Genomic DNA, 20,378 nt, shown 5'->3' with positions numbered 1-20,378 from the left:
TTCTTATTTTAAATTTTGTTCCATTTAAGCTTATCAGTTATCATGTTTAAACTTATGCTTATCCCTTCAAAGTATTTGCAATGTAAAAATTTCTTTCAATGTTACTCCACCTTTTTTTTTTTGGGAACATCTTATTCTTATCCCTCTTATTACCAAAATAAATGTAACAAAAATAACTTTAAATTTTTTATAACAATCTAATCTATCAAATTTAAAGAATACTGTATTAGATAAGTTTAACCCGAACACAAAGTTTGGATTAATACATAACTCTCTCTTTTCTTATCTAATAAAGAAATTTAGAGTCACTATTCTATGTAAAACCAATCACAGAGTTTAGATTAATATATAACTCTCGCTTTTCTTTTCTTATCTAATAAAGAAATTTAAATCAACTAATAAAGATTTTTTTTTTTGACTGAAATGATAGAACTAATAAAGAAATTTAAACTAAATACGTTCTACTAATAACTGCTAAACCAAAAAAAAAAAAAAATGTATATATTCAGTATAAAACTATTATTGTTATAAATTATTCTGTTTACATGTTAATAACTTTATAATACTTATTTTACAGGTCCTACTCTCATCTTTATTAGATAATAAAGATTGTGGCCAAATCTGTGTTTGAAGCTATGACTTATGAGCTATTGGAATGTTGGTAATAATGTTTTCATTGCCATAAAGCAACCAAGGTGTGGCCTTTATGTGTTATGTGGAATATCCTACATTTGTAATCAAAGAACATGTTTTTTTAAATAAAAAATATATATATTTGTAATAGTTATTTAACTGATTATCCCATGCATCGCATGGGTTAGCAACTAGTTGATTATGTTTGGATGTACATTCATTTTTTAACAATTGAGTGTTATACCTTTATGAGGTAGGAAAAGCAAATTTTATGGGTTTGAAACCCCTTTATTGAACTCCTTCAATTAATATTGTTCCTTATAGTTGTGCTGTGCCAATTGGTTTTATTTTGACTTATATATTCCTATTTTTCTGCTTTGAATAGTCTGAAAATTGGGGAAAGCTAACACTTGGTTAAATAGGAGGGGAATTTCAAGGTGAGAGCAAGTGTAATACTTCCGTTGAAGCCTTATGAATAGAAGAAGAACAACTTGGAGATATGAGGCTTAAAATTGAATTGCAAAGAATGACCTTTGGGTGTTTCCCTAGTTTGCCTAGTAAGGCATTTGTGGTGCAATTTATTTAGTCTGGCTTAGTAATTCTATAGGATAATGAATGATAAACACATAAAGATCTTGATTTTGGATGCTTAATATTCTATAATCATTACTCCTTATAATAATTTTGTAATTTTATTTGTGAGCATTGCAACGCATATATGGGCCTTGAACATCTATATTCGATAAGCAACTTAGACATGATGAGAAGCATGTCTTATTTTGCAATTGATTCAGTAATTTATCTTTTCTCTGTTGTGATGATCTTATTTTCCCTGCTTGTGTGTGTTTTGTATTCTTTTGTATATATGTTGTTACAAATTCTCATTTAGTTTATGGCCTATTCATTCAGGAGCCAGACAATCTGCTATGTCATGTTAGCTGCTGGCAGCTTGAGCATTAATGGAAACAAGATATTGCAGCCGTTACAATGTGGCTATCAGGGGCGTCTTCGGTATGCAGGCAAATGATGTCATCTACTTATCTAATAAATACTTATGTATCTAGTTGCATAAATCATGATTTACCTTGGTGCTAGAACTGTAATGTTTTAGCTGTCATTATAAGGGCCCTATAGGTTCTCAACATATGGATAGAAATATGGTCCAGCAAATTTAATACCTGCCATATAAAGTGAAGATTTCTTAATTATATTTGAATAAATGTATGAACACCTTATGAAAAGGTATAAAGTCATCTAAGTGAAGGTTTTTAAGGCAATGACATGAACATTTAGTATTGACACAGACATAATGGAAAAAATAAGACATCATGGTGTAAGGAATTTTCTTGCAGATGACTAATGGTGTAAACAAGCAAAATGCTAGTGATATAAGCCTATTCATATCTGTCCTAAAACATTACATCCATAATATGGGAAGTCAACAGTGTGACAAATATAGAGGAAAATTTGTTTGCAATAATAGCTGCCAAACCAAGGGAAAAAATGGAAAAGCACACAGCAGTCAATATTCAGAGTTGCAGTTACTTTTTCATGTTAATAATCAGCAAAGTCTTTGGATACGAATACCATTTTGCTCCTATATAAAGCCTTTCATTTTAGCATATTATTGTCTGTCCAAAATTATTTCTTTTCAAGAACTTTTGTTTAGTACTTCATAACTCATTAGACTTCTTCAATAAAAAAAATAAAAAAAAAAAGTATGAAGGCATTTCAATAGGCTTGGTCAGCCTCTTCCCCTAATGATTGTGTGAAGGCTTATTTTCTCATGTGTAACCACGTCATAACTTTTTGGCTTACATGCAGTTTCATAAGCCTTTTACGTCGTTAATTGATACTCTACTTGCTGTTTTAAGTCTTTTGCTTTATTGAATATTTTCTGCATCCTAGAGTTCCCTTATTTTTTTGGCAATATCTCAAACACTGGTTCTGGTGTGTTCTACCTTTTCCTTTATCCTATGATTCTTGTATTTCCAAGCATTTTTAAATTTTTTTTTTTTTTTTTATGACAAATCTAATTCAGACCCCTAAGTTGTTGTTTTTGTATTGCGCTTATGGCCTAAGTGGAAATTCCTTCGAAATCAAAGTCTTCTAGTGTCAAGATATCCTTATTTATTACATCAAACATGATTCCAGATCGTTGGCAGTAATGGTATCAGTAACTTGTGTAACATCATACCAACCCAATTGTCAGCTCTAACATGACATGTTTTTTTATATAGGTACAAAACTTGGAATAATTACAATGGCATCTCCAGCCTTATTGAATCATTAACTAGGAAACAATAATGGAGGTGAATTGTTCAAATAACAAAATACATGTTTTCTGTGCGGATAAATATACCCACATATGGCAACAATTCCAACAGATTAAAAGGAGACTGGGTGGAGATGTGTGATAAAGACCATTTCAACTGAAAATCCCCAACTCATCACTACTATATTCAATGCTTTTCCCGCTGCAAACTTTGACTTGTTGTCTTGTTTTCAATTCTTAGTCGGTAAGACTGGATTGCTGCTTGCACCTGTTCTGTTGTCTCTGAATTTGTTGTGACAATTGAAACTATTAGAAAAGGATTTGTTACTGTAATGATGGGTGGTATTAGAAATGAAACTATACATTATCTCCATTTTTACTTTCTAGGTGAAACCTTAATTTGTTACTGTCTCTGCCTCTACCCACTGTTTTGTATCCCATGAAACAAACTATGAAATTGAATAAATATGGACTCTTCTGTAGCTTTCTTTTCCTCATCAATGATTCATATTCCATGCCTTCCTCACCTTTGTCTATTATTTTGCTATGGTATAAAAAGGTAACAACTAAAGAGAAAAGCAGACTAAAGTGATTTATCTAACTATAATAAGAAATGGTAAAGAGTTTTGATTATATATTGCTAAACCCCAAACATAATAAATTGCATACTATTTTAATGCAAAAGTTAATCTTGCAATTCACATGCAATTTATCTTAGAAGATAAGATAATGTAAGAGTTGTGGGCTTGTAGCCATTTAATCCCCATGTGAGACTTCGTAGGTTGAACCTCGCAACCATTCATCATCCCTGCTATAGTGCATTTAACCAATTACTTCACAACAGGTCTTGAGGCCTTGATGGGTCCACTACGTATGCTCAGTTACAGCAGGAGCGATGAACTGCAAGAAGGGTTGTCTAATTATGAAATCGATACTATGTAAAAGGCCAAATTTCCAACAGGATAACTTGACTATTGATGAAGAAAGTGTTAAGTTACCTTGGGTTAAGTAGTTGAGCTTGCCCAACAATGGAGAGTGTAGTAAGGGGCTTGCGGTCAAACAAACTAGTTTTCTAACATATTGGGAGAGTGATAAGGTAATGACTATATAAGTTATAACCATTTCTCACCTAAATCTAAGGCTGGTTGTCTTATGATTCAAATGTGTATTTGGTCACCTGTGTAACAAATCTTATATCTTAGTTTTGTCAATTGTTTCAACGCCACTTTAATCTGACAATACTGCAGAAGATTTTTGCAATATTTGGTTAATTGGAACAAGAAGATTACTACCACATGTTTCAGGGGCAATTAAGGTCTGTTCATTATTTCTATTACATGTTACCTCTGCATACATGTGTTAATAAATACATTGTTTATATCATGACATACTAAACATTCCGTGTAGTGCAAACACTTGTTTGGAGATGTTAAATGAGGTTAATGTGTGTCATGTGGAGGCATTGGTGTTTGTCATGGTCCAGAATAGCAAGAAGTTATGCTGCCACTAAGTGTACTATTGTTTCATATAATTATAGTGTGAAAACACTGTTTACCATAGTGAGGACTTGCATACATGACCACAACTGCAATTTCATAAGTAGGGGTTGATTAATAATTCTTTTCCTGTAATTTTTGGTAATTAAATCCCAAATTATGTAATTGGTGTACATGGGTATTGTTATAATTTAAGGTGTAATTAAAAATTGTGAAATGCATTTCTGTATTTGTAAAGCTGTAATGCAAAAAATTGCACGCAAACAGCTCATGTACCCCATTGATTAGGCTACATATGTAACAGAACAAATGTCCAAATGTTGTCATGTAGATTTCTGACACAATTTATTTGCCTTGTGATGATTCATTTTCTGGAGAAGCATAACCATGTCAATTATATTATCAATCCTCTTGCTAGAGTTATATTTGTTATGCTATTTATTTGAGATTTTTTTTTTAAAAAAAAAAATTTTGAATTGAATGTTGCTAATAATTTGTGTAATCCACTACGTAGAGTTGCATCCTTAGGGAACAGGTAATATATAATGATCCTGTGTTGAAAATAGGATTGCCATGGAAATGTATCCTACCCTATCTATTAGTGTCATGGTAATTGAGTAACAAGTTAACTATTTAAATTTTAGTTCCAAATGCTTGGATTCTGAATAAATTGGATTTTCCAGTGAATTGTACTTGGCATGTTGTCAAAGGATTATTGATGTCTTCAAGGGGTTAATGCAAATGTTCTTATCAATGTGTCTCAATCTGCACTATATCCTACTTGTTGCTAATTGAAAGAACAAAGTGTTTAACTTTTGGATTCTATACCATTGTCGGTACATCAAGGCTAGGACAAAGTTGGTATGTATTACTACACAAGATGCACCTACACCTGTCGTATATGCACAAACTCATGCCATATATCCTCTATAGTAGTCATACAAATAAAGTACATGCAACAAGTAATTTATGGCTATAAGTCGTGATTTTTACATCCCTCCCATGTTTGTATGAGGAGGTTCAACACACTCAATGATACCATATGTTGACAAACTACAATTCATATAATTATTAAGAGTGCTCAACTTTCCATATTTCAAATATAGAAATAGAAGATCAAATTTCTATTTGAACTTGCCTCCAGAAACCTAGGAAACAAGAAAAGTTTGTCTTATAAAGAGGTTAGTGTACTCTCTATTTTGTAAAAGTAGCAAGTACATGAAAAGAAAAGGTAAAGAGTTGATACAAATGACTCCTACATATTTTGTAATTGGTTTTGTAAAATATAGAATGTGTCAATGTTTAATTTTGACAGTGTAGGTGTGTGTGTATACAAATACAAGTTTGGGCATGTACAGAACGTCATTGATATTGGTTTGCACGAAACATTTGCAACATGAAGATGTCAATAATTGGAGGTTCATATCCATGGATACACCTCCAAAATTCCAATACAAGATAAATTCATTTAAGGTGCATAATCCCACTTACTTTTACAGAAATATATGTGTGATCAATCCTAAAACGTATATGTATAACTTACTTGGGCCAAGTTTGATTGTGGTATCTTTATGATAATAGTTATTTGTGTGTAAATTTTAATCTAAATATCCCATTTTGTGTGTAAGTTTCATTAGGTTTTAATTGTATTTGAATTTAATCTTAGTATACCATAGGTGCTCACAGCTTTTACATGTCTTGATCTCTTCATGTTATTGGAACTTGTCACTATGGTTGATATTAACACTTTCCTTTGTTAGAAAATATTTGTGATCTAAACTCCTTTTCTAGAAAAAAAAAAAATTGTATCTGTATTTTTTATGATTGGAATTTAGTTTTAAAAACATGAAGTTATCTATAAAATTTATGATCTCTCTTTTGTTGAATGCTTTGATGATATATGAGTTTTATTCTTTAGGTGGAGAACTATAATTCAAATCTCAATTAATTGTTTGGTGTTTTTATCATGATGTGAAATTTGACACGTTCATCTATGGAGTTGCAAATTTGAGATATGGGTTTTTAGGCTATTGGATTAGTTAAAGGAATATTGGGAATAATTTGAGAAAGACCCAAATTGAATATGTGACTACTAAGTTTTTAGTAGAATGGGAAAATTTTGGAGTTTAAAATGAGACAAAGATGGCAAATTTTGAAAATGAGATATAGATTGGAGACAGCTAGAATAAGTTATTTGAATAAGTCATTTTATTATCAACCTAGGTGGTGATTTCGTGGGTTATTAGAAGCTTGGTTGCATTGAGAAACTTACTTTTAAGATATAAGAAAGTATTTTTGGGATATGACCATAGGTTATTTTTTTCTGTCTCTCATCATGAGTCAATGATATTGCTTGTATGACTTTTTCTCTTTCTTGGTCATTTAAATTATGTTAAGCTATATGGTTTACTTCTTTGACCTTTTTATCATCCTCTGGCATGTTCCCTTTAACCTCTAGCCTGATTTTAACTGCATTACGTATAAGGTTCAAATTTTGTTCTTTACTTAAATGATATAACTCATATAAGTATACAGAGTCTGATTTGGCCTAAGTGGCAAGATGTTTTACAGAGAGTTTAGTAACCACGGAGACCATGATTCAACCGTCAAATATGAGCAGTTGGGTTAAGTGTGTTAATTCTGATCCACCTTCAACCATATTGCAATTGGAGGTGCCATGTTGGGAACTTGAGGTAACCCTTCTTTCTAAACTTTCCTTCAAGTGGAAAGTTGGTGGTCTTTATCCACAAGATAGTGAGAGCTTCTTTAATGATGATCATGTGATGTAGCTTATAGCTTGGTTACTAGAAGAAGAATAAATTTGAAGTTGACTTGGAATAAATGCCCACATCACGATCATCATGTAGTTCTGCTGTGATCAGCTTGTTGTGAGCAGTCCTCTAATCAAGGGCAGGATTAGGTGCAATGCAATGGTATGTCCTCATGATCATGTAATACTTTTAATTTTTAATTTATATCTATATATATATCTAAAAGCTGAAGTGTAGTATTTATTATTGCTACGCTCTTGTTAAGCCACATCAGCGTCCACGTTATTATCTTTTTTTTTTCTTTTTTGGTATAATTATTTTTAACATTTATTATTTTTAATATTTACACTTTTCCAACCTTTCTCCCTTCCTTCCCTTTTCATCTCCCCATCACTTCTCCAACTTTTCTCCCCACTTTATCTTTTCATCTTCCCACTACTCTCTACATTAATATCATTCTTCCTCTTTTCCTTTATCTTCCTTTATTTTTGTTTCTTCTTATTCACACTCTCTTACTATAAATTTGTCACTATTTCTATCATTTTATGCATAGTTTTCGCTCATAAAAAATGGTTGTTCTCTCTCTCTCTCTCTCTCTCTCTCAATTTTTTGGAGGATTTTTTTTTTCTTGCATCTCCACTTTAGGTTGATAATTTTTTATATTCTTTAAAATTCTACTTTGGGTTAATGTAATTTAGTTTAGTTATTTATTTATTATTTATTTTTGGTTGTCTTTGATTGTTAAATGTTACCATATTGCGTTATAAAGAATTAAATAAAACATATAAAAATATAATATTATTCTATTACATAGCATGATTTGGATAATTTGGTATTTATTGTAATTTGGTATTTATTCTATTACATAGCATGATTTTTTATAGTGCTCAATTTAGATGTTAAACTATGAAATTTGACTAATTTTTGTTTATTTTTAAAATCTTTGTGGTGAACGAAATTCTCTTAACAGTTGTATTAGAAGTACTCTATAATCAAAGGTTAGTCAGACAAAAATAATTGGATGGGTGACAGATTTTAACTTTTACAATTTTTATTGTTATTATTATAACAATGCATATATAGAAATTTAATTCTTAGATTTTGCTAATAATTGTTTATTTGATAATATGTTGGGGGTGGATCAAATCACAATAATTGCAAAGAAAATAACCTTAAAATAGATTGTCAACAATAAATTGTTTTCCTAATTGATCCAAATAATCATTGTTAAGTTTTTATTTTTTTAGCTACGTTTTACAATGTTTTAGATTGTAGGCAAAAAAAAAAAAGGTTTAAGAAAGTTTGTTTAAAACTAAAAGAATAATTTCCAAATTTTATGTTCTTTTTAATTATTCACAAAATCTTATAAATAACTTTTTATTAAAAAATGAATATTTTTGTTAACTTGCCTTTTGAATTTTCTGAGAAAAATTATTGTATTGTTTTCATTTTGGTACTACAAAATTTATATTTATGATTCATAATTGTTCCTATATTACATTTATAATTGTTCTTATAATAAACAAAAATATGATTACAAAATACATTACTCTTTATTAAATTAGTCTAAATTGTAAAAAAAATTAATAAAACTACCATAAAATAATTATCATGCTTAACACGCGAGTTCACAACTAGTTTTAAATAATAATTGCCACCAAAAAATCTAGGATTTATCTATGCTTATTTTTAATGATTAAATGTGATTATTGAAGAAAAAAGATTGGTGGGGACATGATTGGGTTTAGAAGTTTCCATATTATTTATAGTGGACACGTAGTTGGATTTATATCAGATGATCAACTTCTTCTTTTGAAATTATTTATGGTTTAAATATACTGGGCAGGGGCAGCCTAGCCTTGGCAGACAACTTTTGCTATGTCAAGATTGGTCGGTTCCTGTCATGGTTGAAGGATGTGGCAAATGAAAATCTAATGGGTTAGAGGTTATGCGAGGGCCATTGGAGCAACGTTGCTGCAGAACTTTGGGCCTTAGAGGGATGGGATTCACTTATGTATTTCCCTCAAATTGCCGGCAGTGGAAATTGAGCTAGATGCAAAGCTGGTTGTTGATCTCTTGAAAAAGGAAGTTGGGAACCCAAATGGTAATGATGCTTTTGTGGCTAACTGTAGAGAAGGATTGAAGGAGATTTGTCTAGTTAGAGTTCAACAATGCTACCGAGAAGCCAACAAATATGCTGATGCACTAGCTAAAATGGGAGCCCTTCTATCTCAGGATTTTGTTGTTTTTGTAGAGCCCCCATCAGATGTATGACCGTCATGTTTACTCCTTTTGGAGGTTGCTTAGTTGTTAATGATAATTTCCTTTCCACCAAAAAAAAGAAAAAGAAAAAAGAAAATCTAAGTGGCATGACACTTGTTTTATTTGTAAATCTAGAGATTGGTGCAAGGTACATGCTGGTTGTTAGCATTGGCTTATTACTACTGTTATTAGGCTTTCCATTAAGGAGGCCTTTTTAAATGTGGTACAGAGAGGGTACTGGTGATTTTGGTCTTCACAAATGGCACAGCTGTATTGACATTTATTGGTTGAACTCTACTATTATATTGTTCATCAGAAGCATCAGCAGCAAGTTGAAATTTTTTTGCATCAAACAGGAGGATAGGAGGTTGTCTCTCGAGCAGCAGACACACAAAGATGAAAGCTTGACTACTTTGTTTTTGTTTTGGTTTGGTTTTATTTATTTTTCCTGGTTTTGGCTGGATTGATGTATAGATACAAACTTGGGGTTTTATGATGTAATTAACAAGAACACTATTTTACTTCTTTGATAGTACATTAGTACTAATAGAACAGTAGATTTACTATTTCCGAGTTTGTTTGGCTCTAAAGATATTTATAATCTGTATAAGAGTAGTTGCTTATTCTGAGTAGTTGTCTAATCAAGCAGAGCCTTTATGTATCGCATGATTCTTTTAATAATACCTACCCAAAAAAAAAAAAAAAAAATCCAAGCTTAACCTTGTTATATATGTTGCAGTTCTTATAATACGTGATGATTGAAGGCAAATGAATTTGAAGTAATGACTCAATTCATGAGAACATAATACCATTTGATTGACGAGAACCCTCAAGTGTTTTGTAATGAACTGATAACAGAAGACTTTTCAATGATGGCCTAGAAGTTGTCAATAACGAGTCAAACATGGCTGAAGAGAAGTGCACCACTGTGTTTGGTTTAAAGAATGAAAAATTTGGAACTCATCTGTAAGTTCACTATTTGATTCTTCCTATGGTCCAATTTCCAAAATTGCATCCTCTTCCACACTGCTCCCATTCTTCAAACGAGGCATTACCAAAAAATTTTTAAGCTCTTTGTTGATAACCAACAAAATAAGATGCAAGTCTTTTTTATTTCTCAAGTGGCATATGATTTTTTAAATTGACAAAGATCAATATATAATGGGTCATACTTGTAGGTTGTGTAGCTTAGGATTATTGGATGATTCGAGCCTAACTTGTATCATGGTTTTCATTATCTCTCTCTTTTTATCTTTCCCCATGCGTATTTTTTGAGTTGTCATTTACTTCTTGGCAAAATATGTATATCAATTTATTAGCAGTTAATACCAGTTTCGAAAATTCATCACATGCTAAGGCCGAGAGTCCAGAACATTGTTTCACTTGCCCGACCTCTCTCTCCTCTAGAAGTTACTCAAATTTAACGGAAAAAAAGTCAAATCATCCAATTATCCACAATAACAAAATCTCAGTAGCCACGTCATCGATCCGCACTAATCCCTCTAAATAAAGCAACTGCCGTCGATGACACAGAAAATCAACGGCCACGATCCTTCTCTTCCGCGCCACATACACTTCTTATCAGAAATAAAAATCAAAACCCCAGTAACGAATCACAGCCGTCCATAGCCCGTACGAAATCAACGTCCACGATCGTCCTCCTCTCGCTCCCAAAATTTCAATTTCAATCCCCTGGTATAAATCCACTCCTGCTCCCTCCAAATCCGGTCGCAAATTCAAATAAAGAAGAGTGGGGCTGTAAAAAGCACAGAAGAAAAGACTAAACAAAGACGAAGGAGAGAGAAAAAAAGAAAAAAAAGAAAAAAAAAAAAAAGTGTACCAGCAATTTGCTTGACTTTGCCGTTCCCATTTCCACTTTCCTTTGTCTAATTTCATCACATATTTATTTCTCCCTTCTCTTATCACTATGGCTTTTCTGAGAGGCTCTTCTTCCTCCTTTACCCAACACTGCAAATATGATGTGTTCTTGTGTTTCAGAGGAGATGATACTCGTAGTGGTTTTATTAGCAATTTGGATGGATTTTTGTGTGATAAAGGGTCAGTTTATGCTACCAATTTTTTATGAAATAGATTCATTAGTAGTGCTTAACCAAAAGAGAAAGTTTGGTAAAGCATGAACAAGGTGCAAATATGGAGGGTAGCTCTAGAAGAAGTTGGCATTAAATGTGGTTTGGCTTACAAAGAATAGTACGTTTTTTTTTTTTTTTTTGATAAGCAAAGAGTACGTATTTAATGACTACTTTGTTATCTCCAATTAGTTTTACAGTTAAGCCGCAACTCCCAAGAGCTTTATTTATTTATTTTTTTTTGAAATTATCAAACTTTTGTACTTTGATCATATCTGTTATGAGGGAGCTAGTTAGGCTATAAGGGGTCAACGTTAGAAAGATAAGAATATAGGATCAATAATCTAATCAATTACTTAGAAGTTCCTCCCACATAATCTTTATAAAATTTTGCCCCAATTTCTTAATAGATTCATTTAAGCTAGTATTTTAGAAGTGGATATTCAATAGGTCTATTTCCTTACCTAAGTAGATTTTCCATATGTCTTTGTGCTAAAAGCCCAAAATTGATTTCCTAGTTGGATAAAAAAAAAGGGCTTCAAAGTGATAGTTCTTAGATCTATGACTATGAGTTACATACCATTTACCTTTATTAACAATATATATCAGTTGTAGTACACAAGCTAAACAATTTGAATTTAGTTCATGTTCATATTTTATTTTCTAACATGTTTTTAATGATCAGCTACCCTTAATATCAATTTATCCAAGAAATTTTTGAAGAGATATTTCCATTTGTTGGTAAGACAACAATCGCCAAAACTAATTTGACTTAATTACATATTGTTTTGAATGAAATAGTTTTCTAGTAGACGTTAGAGAAAAATCAAGAACAAGTTGAAAAAAATGCTACCTAACACACTCGGTATATATTTAGATCCCACATACCCAATTTTATGGCTTATTCACTTATAGCCTAAACTAACAATTAATGTCCAATCAGGGCCGGCTCAAGGCCTAAGGCCCCACCAAAAAACAAAAATTTTCTTAGGAAAAAAGACCTCACTTTCCATAGTTAAAGGTCCAAATTTTTATAAAATTATATATATTTTCTAAAGGTTGTACATTTTTTTTATTAGTGATGTTAAGGATACTACAAATTTTACTATTGGCTTACAAATTATCATGTTATTAATCACAAAAAAGTGATATAAACATTCATTAGTTAAATTGATGAAGTTCATCAATGAGAGACAATATTACATTATATTTTGAACATTTTATAGTACTTTTAATTAGCACATTTTTCTTTTCATTTCTATTAAGACTCTCAAATTATGAGACCAATAGAACCTTAACTCAATTGAAACCCTAAAATATTTCAAAAAGATGTTGCAAATGTGTTAAATCATCAATTATAGATTAATCTCCCCTGAGAGTTTGACACTTCGATTTTTGTAAACTAATATCCTACAAAGCCACACACCAAATAATATCTATCTCTCTCTCTTAAAATCAAAATATAAAATTAAAAATTAGATTACAACTTTATTTAACTATACATCGTCTTATATCCAAAATAAAGTATCTTTTTTAATCGCAATATATTTTTATTTCTTTTTATTAATATTTATAATTCAACTATGATATTCAATTCTCTATATGAAATTAACATTACTTTAGTTGGTATTATTTATGTATTTAATGTATCAAATTAACCTTAATTTGATTAGTATTAAATAATTTTGTTTAATTAATATTTACATATTAAAGGCTCCACATAAATTTTTCGCCTTAGGCCCCAAATTATGTTGGGCCGCTCTTGTGTCCAATATAAGTAATTAGCCAATTTCACATTGCATGCATATTCAAGTAGCAACTAAAACAAGTAAAGCAATATGAAAAACGGAATAAAGAGAAGCAAACCACATGGAAACACCAAATGTGTGAAGTGAAAAACCAAAGCCCTCATCGTAAAAACCTCTCCACGACACCATTGTCGGACCTCCACTAGTGAATAGTTGCAGTACAAGTTTGCATTAGACCCTCCAAGCCTAAGCAGCTAAGCTACCATAATACTCAAGCCCTTCAAGCTCCAACTCATTGCATTAGTAAATGATATTTTCCCTATATATTAAGCACTTAAACATTGGGTTTCATTTGCATCAAACACAATTAATTTTTTACGTCTCTTAATCAGTGTTAGTATCAAACTCCCCTTTTCAATCTATTTTTCTATTTACTTTGACACAGTTTATTAAATCAGCCTATACCTTCAATATAGGTAAGATGAAAGGTGATTATAGCTTACTTCATGAGCTCAATGGTAACAAAGAGAATTGGAAGATTAAGGCTTGAGTCACACGACTATGGGATGTCTACAATCTCAAGAACAAAGATTTTATGAGATTGGATATGGTCTTGCTAGATGAACAGGTTAGATGCACATACAACCATACATCAACTGTAAACTAGACAACTTTTTTTTTTTTTCTACAATCTCAAGAACAAAGATTATGTGGTCTTGCTCAATGAACAGGTCAAATGCTCATACAACCATACGTCAATTATAAACTAGACAACTTTAAATAAATAAAAAAAATGTCAATGATATTGTTTTTTTTTTTTAAATAGTAATAATGATTGATTGTTTAATTCATGATTGTATAAGGGCAATCACATACATGCAAGGATCAAGGATGCATTTGTTCATCAATTTAGGGAATCATTACAAGCAGGCAACATCTATTACATAAAGAATTTTGGTGTTATTCCTTACCAGAATGATTACAAAATAGTCACCAATGAACATATGATCAAGTTCTATGCAACAACAATAGTTAAACCAGCAGGATCAGACCATCCTTCAATCCCAAAATATAAATTTGAATTTGTTCCATTTGAACATTTGAGTGGTCGGTGTGACAAAAATGTCCACTTAACAGGTATTGATGCTTATAAATTTTGTTATATTAACTCTATATTCATATAATTGAAAGGCTTGATTAAAGGAAAAAAATCAAGTTGTATGTCCTTGATATATTTGATCATGTAAATTATGTAGATGCTATTGGAAGAGTGTCAACCATTTCCCGTGTATGAGAATGACAAAAATGGAAAGCCATCGAAGAGAAGGATCATTAAGATTGAAGACAAAAGGTTCGTTTGACTCAAATGATTTTTTAATACTAATAATAGGAAATTTATCAAATAATGAAAAAAGGCTTAAAATAACCAAAAATGCAGGAAACGTAAAATTCAGATTACATTGTGGGGAGACCTTGCAGAAAGTATCACAGAAGATGTATGCATGGATAGATCAAAATCAACTATTTTGATAATTACTTCAACAACTGTGAAAGCATTCATGAGTAAGAATATATTAGTTCGTTATGCTATTTTTTATGGTTCGGTTAATTGCTATGCTGACTATTAACTTTTCTTTTATGTAATAAGACCAACTTTCATTGTCTTCCACCTATGCAACAAAGGTTTACAACAACTTGGATTATCAGCAGGATTGCATCCACTTGGGATTCCGAAGAAGTGGAAAAAATAAGAGGACAATACGCGAAATTATAAAATTTCTTGAGCAATCAAAATCTCAGGTAAGTTAAAACTCTAAATAAGTATTTGATTAATAACAAAGTTACATGTATTATATACTAATAAAAAAAATTACTATAGGCCCGCCGATTTTCTATTGTATGGCTGTTGTGAAAAAAGTAAATGCTGAAAATGGATGGCATTATATTTCATGCACTGATTGTCATAAAAAGGCTAAAAGAATTGGATCTACATTTTGGTGTGAAGGTTGCAAGAAAGGATTTTCTTCTCCATCATTAAGGTTAGTTCTAATTTATGAAAAAGATTAAATATATTACATATAAAATATATACTGTGGAAACTTACACATTTGCCAAAAACTTCAGGTACAGATTAGAATTACATGTCAAGGATGAAAGTGGCAGCACAATATTTGTGGTATTTGACAAGGAAGCAGAGAAAATTGTTCGTATTCCTGCTACACAAGTCTATACTACGGAAATAAACGTATAATATTTATAGCTTTGTAAAACTTCTTGAAGTTATGAACTTATCATGATTTTTAAGATTTCCATACATCTTTCAAATATTTGGTATTACAAATGAATCTTTTGTGTGTGTATATATAAACCCCTATGACAGGATGAGGATGATGATGAGGATGTTGTTCCAAAGCCAATAAAGAATTTACTTGGAAAAACATACATGTTCCAGATAAAAATCAATCCAAACAACATTTTGACTACAAAACAAAATTTCACAGCCATTCATGTGTTTGAAGATCATGAGTATAAGCAGTTGCAACATGAACAGGTATACTATGTCAATAACAACTATTAATTATTGGATTTGTTTACAAGGTTATCCATTTAAATGATCATAACTACGGGTCTGTTTGGATAGAACTTATTTTGCTGAAACTGAAAACTGAAAACTGAAAACAGAAAACACTGTAGCAAAATAATTTTTAAATGTGTAAATAGTACCGTGGGACCCATTTTTAATGAAAAAGTTGATAAAAAATGGAGTTTGTGGGACCCGTGAACAGTATATAAGTCACTGTTCATAGCTGAAAAGTCAACAATATGCGGCTGGAAAAAAAAAAAAAAAAAGAAGGAAAACGCGGACGCAGACGTGAGATTTGCTATCCAAACATACACTACATATATTCATGTAGGAGGAGAAAAATCAGATTCTTCCCCTGAAACGAGCCATTGATGTGGATGTTGAGATTGAAAGAGAAGTTCCTAAAGCTAAAAGAAATGGAAAGTTAAGTATAATTGAAAATTTTTTTGAACACATTTTTCGAAAAAAAAAAAAAAAAAAAACCTAATATGATGCGAATTTGAATTTACCTAACCATCCATATCTTTTAGAGCTATGGTGGTAGTTGATATTGTGGGAGCAACTTTCCATACTAATAAGAAATGGAGGACAGAACCACATACAGGCAGAGTGGGGCTGTGCCCCCCGCCCTAGGGGTGTGCAGAAAACCCACCGACCCACCAAACCTGACCCGACCCAACCCGACCCACCGGGTTGGGTCGGTTTTTAAGGCTTAGGGGGTTGGGTTGGGTTACAAAAAATTTTTTATGGCGGGTCGGGTTGGGTTTGGGTCATAAAATTACAAACCCGCCAAACCCGACCCGACCCACCCATATTTAATATATATTTAAAATATATTTTATATTTAATAATTTTTTTAAATCAATTGTAGGGCACTTTTATATATATATATATATATAAAATATATATTATATATTTAATAATTTTAAAAAAAAAACCAACTGTAGAGCAGCATTTCCTTAGTTTCTCCTACTAATACTAATTTAATATATATATTTTATATATATTATATAATTAATAAATTTTTTTAAATAACCAGTTCTTCCTATCCTATATAAAAGCCAATTAGTTCACACAAATCCTAATAAATTACTATTGTTGTTTAGTCATTAGTGTTATTTGCCTTTAAGGAGTTACATTGATACTAATCTTTAGGTTTTTTTAATATATTAATATATTTTTTTTTCTACTCAATTTAATAATAATAATAAAAAAATTTGTCAAACCCATGGGTTCAACCCGACCCAACCCGACCCATGTGGGTTGGGTTGGGTTGGGTTGGACTTATGTGATGGGTTGGGTTGGGTTGAATTTTTTTTGACCCACCATGGTGGATTGGGTCAAAAAATCCCCTCAACCCGACCCAACCCGACCCATGCACACCCCTACCCCCCCCAAATTTTTTTAAAATATTAAATAGTAGGTATATATTTAAGATTTTAGAAAATAAGCCCAAGAAAAATTATATTTGCCCCCCTTGACTTCGAATCCTAGTTCCGTCCCTTATGACAATCTTGTTAGATTTTGGCAGCCCCAAAGTAGACATGACAATGAAGGTTAATAAGTGCACAGAGAAAGAGGGGAGGCTAAAATGTAGAATGATAGTTTAGTTGAAAAAAAAATAATAAGAGTGCAATGACAGAATCAATGTCTTCTCTTTTGGGAGGAAGGTATAGGAAATCATGAGTAACGCTAAGAGCAATTGGAGAACTTTGTAGATATTGTAGATTGTAGAACCTATAACAATTTCTTGTATATATTGTCTTAAAAAAATTTGATAAGAAGTTGCATGGCAACTTCCTTTTTTTGTTTTTTCCTTTTGCAAAGTTACCATAAGTGATAGTGAAGATTTGTACCCAAGATTTTCTGGCAGAGAAAACGGAATAATTCCATTGAATTATAAAGCTCAGTGCAACTTCTTAACAATTAGTATAAAGCTTCTATTTTATTTTGACAAATTAATTGGAACTTTCATAGAATTTACAAGATTACGCGGTGTAACTCTTTATTATTCATTAATAAAAAAGTAATAACTTACTTAATATTATTGCCTTTTATGTCTTGGTAATACACATAAATATATTCTAAATTGGAACTTTTGTTTTGGAATACCAGCAATCCAGCATCGTTCTTTTCTAAGTTTTGTGTGAAACCTTTAACACGTATGGGGAAGTTATAACACACCACCTTTTATTTTATTTTTTATGTTGATTCGCCCTTATACTTATGCTATAGTTACAGTTATACTACTCCTTTTGTTTTTAGAAATAAACACACACACATAAAAGGGACAAGGAAATTGGTTTTAATACAAGCACACCACAAACTTCCCTTACATGATGCTTATTTTCCCAAAATATAGATCAAATTTTAATGGACGATTAGTAACTCATTTGATTATGAATTGTTGAATTTTATCCTTTTTGAGTTTCACTCAATTCATATAATTCTTTTTTTTTTCAATCCAAATAATAATAATAATAATAATAGATTTATTTTTGAGAATTCTTTTCTCATTTTTTTTAGAAATATAATGACTTTGATGACCCATTTTTTTTGGTTTCTTTTGCTACATTTAGAATACTACCTAGTTCTTCAAATTCGAACATGTCTTGATATAAATTAATTTTGAAATTGAATTAAATTTTTCTAATGAGATCCAATTCCTAATTTATTGGCATTAAACTATTAGCTCTTGTCAATTTAAATAAACAAAATTTAACACCATTTGTAATTCTAAAAACCACACACCCATACACATATAAACATGGAAATATATGAAATTTAAAAAGATTATGTGGTCAAAACAGGGGATATGTTCTCTTCTTCCTTTGGTCATTTAGTTAAGGATACTTTAGTGTAACTCACTTAGGAGTTTTTCTTTCTCTCACATTGTTAAGCAAGACAATGCCGTGGCACATGCCTTAACTTAGAGAGCTTTTTTTTTTTTTTTTTTTTTTTTTTTAATTTTATTGAATGGAGGATGTTCCGTTTGAAATAGACTCTCTTGTTCTTGCAGATTATTCAGGTTCTTAATAAATTTTTTGCAGGCTTGGTGTTGATTCTCACAAAAAAAAAAAAAAAAAATCCTAATGGAGTTAGTGTGCTAATTTTTACAGATTTATGGCGTGGTCTCACTTTGAGAAATTTCAATTTTCTTTTTATTAATTTATTAATGTTTTTTTTCTTATTTATTGTTAATTTAATGTTAAAAATGTCTTAGAGTACCTTGGAGAGAGTATAGAAAAATGAACACTCAATTAGGGATGGCAATTTTGCCCCGCCTTGTTTAAGCTGCCCCTCTTCGCTTCGCCCCGCATGGGTTTTCCTCACCCTACAAAGGTGGTGGGGTGGGAATGGGGCAAGATTTTAGACTCCCACCATGGGACAGGGCAAGGATGGGATGTGTTTAGACTTTTTAGACCCACCCCGCCCGCCCCACGTTGCTAAGGGTTATAATTGTAAATTTTTCATAACCTAAAACCCTACTATTTATACAAACGTATCAATATTAACTTATTTTATTCTACCTAATGTGGTTCTCTTTCTTTATTTTGTTATATGTTATACCATGAGTTTTTTTTTTTTTTTTTTTTGGTGGTGATTGTCTTGTTAAACGCTTGGATATATTATTCAATTTTTTCTAAAAATTGATTTGATTTGATGGGATAAATTTAGTTAAAATTTTAAGTATATTTTTATTAATGAAATAGGTTTCATTAAAAAAATTGTACTAGTTGTAGGGCAAATTAACAAAAAGTAGAGTTTTACTGGGTAAGGCAGGGCTTCGCGGGGCCCCAAGGGGTGGGGATGGGGTGAAAAAATTTTCCCCATCATACGGGGCAGGGTGGTGATAGGGCAAGATTAAAACATGCAGGGCGGGGACGAAGACCCCATCCTTTGGCCTCGTCCCACCCCATTGCCATCCCTACACCCAATAATCCTATTCCAATGATATAATATATATATATATATATATATATATATAGATTATGTATTATATATCTATATTTTAAGTAAGAGATGATATAAATATATTATAATAAGGTGCTACCCCATTAATTGGATAAAGTATCATTAATTTTTATATAGGATCCGGAATTATTGTTGAAAATATAAACTTGATGCTTCTTTCACATACAAGATACATATTGGATTATTTTCAATTTACTAGTTTTTTTTTTTTTTTTTTTTTTTTTTTTTTTTTTTTTTTTTTTTTTTGAGAATGTTCAATTTACTAGTTTGATTCCATAATTTGTTTTTTGCGGATATATGAGATATAAATCTGATCTTATTATATTTATTTATATAAATGGAAACTAAAAAACTACCCCCTCATCGTCAATTTATTAGATTAATTTCATTATTATTTTTTCTTCACATGAATAAGATGTAAAACTAATCTTATTATATTTATGGAAGAAAAATAATATTATAATATTTATTTTATATATAAATGTAAACTAATCCCTCATTTTCTTTTTTTTCTTTTATGTCCCCTTCTTTTCAATTAAATAGATTA

General features: G+C 31.1%; 1 protein-coding gene and 1 long non-coding RNA gene across 32 annotated transcripts in view; both read left to right on the top strand.

The window, feature by feature from the left end:
- LOC126717760 (TMV resistance protein N-like) overlaps positions 1-20,378 on the top strand; it is a 48,801-nt gene that overhangs the window by 12,659 nt on the left and 15,764 nt on the right. For 18 of the 31 annotated variants that reach the window (XM_050419628.1, XM_050419644.1, XM_050419643.1 and 15 more), the window contains 8 exons: positions 578-695; positions 1,543-1,644; positions 2,874-4,004; positions 4,156-4,223; positions 4,316-5,877; positions 6,976-7,097; positions 7,194-7,337; positions 9,022-10,005. The exons of 1 other annotated variant lie outside the window; for it this stretch is intronic. The gene's annotated coding sequence lies outside the window, so the exon portion shown is untranslated. Of the gene's footprint in view, positions 1-577; positions 696-1,018; positions 1,071-1,542; positions 1,645-2,873; positions 4,005-4,155; positions 4,224-4,315; positions 5,878-6,975; positions 7,098-7,193; positions 7,338-9,021; positions 10,006-20,378 lie in introns of those variants that run through there. 12 more of the 31 variants (XM_050419623.1, XM_050419629.1, XM_050419626.1 and 9 more) reach the window with 12 other exon arrangements.
- LOC126717763 (uncharacterized) lies at positions 15,380-16,410 on the top strand. The gene is made up of 3 exons (XR_007652747.1): positions 15,380-15,517; positions 15,653-15,823; positions 16,188-16,410. It is a non-coding gene; the product is annotated as an uncharacterized LOC126717763 (long non-coding RNA).

The sequence above is a fragment of the Quercus robur genome, chromosome 3 (genome assembly GCF_932294415.1).
Source record: "Quercus robur chromosome 3, dhQueRobu3.1, whole genome shotgun sequence".
Lineage (NCBI taxonomy): Eukaryota > Viridiplantae > Streptophyta > Magnoliopsida > Fagales > Fagaceae > Quercus > Quercus robur.
This window is presented reverse-complemented; position numbering and strand designations above follow the sequence as displayed.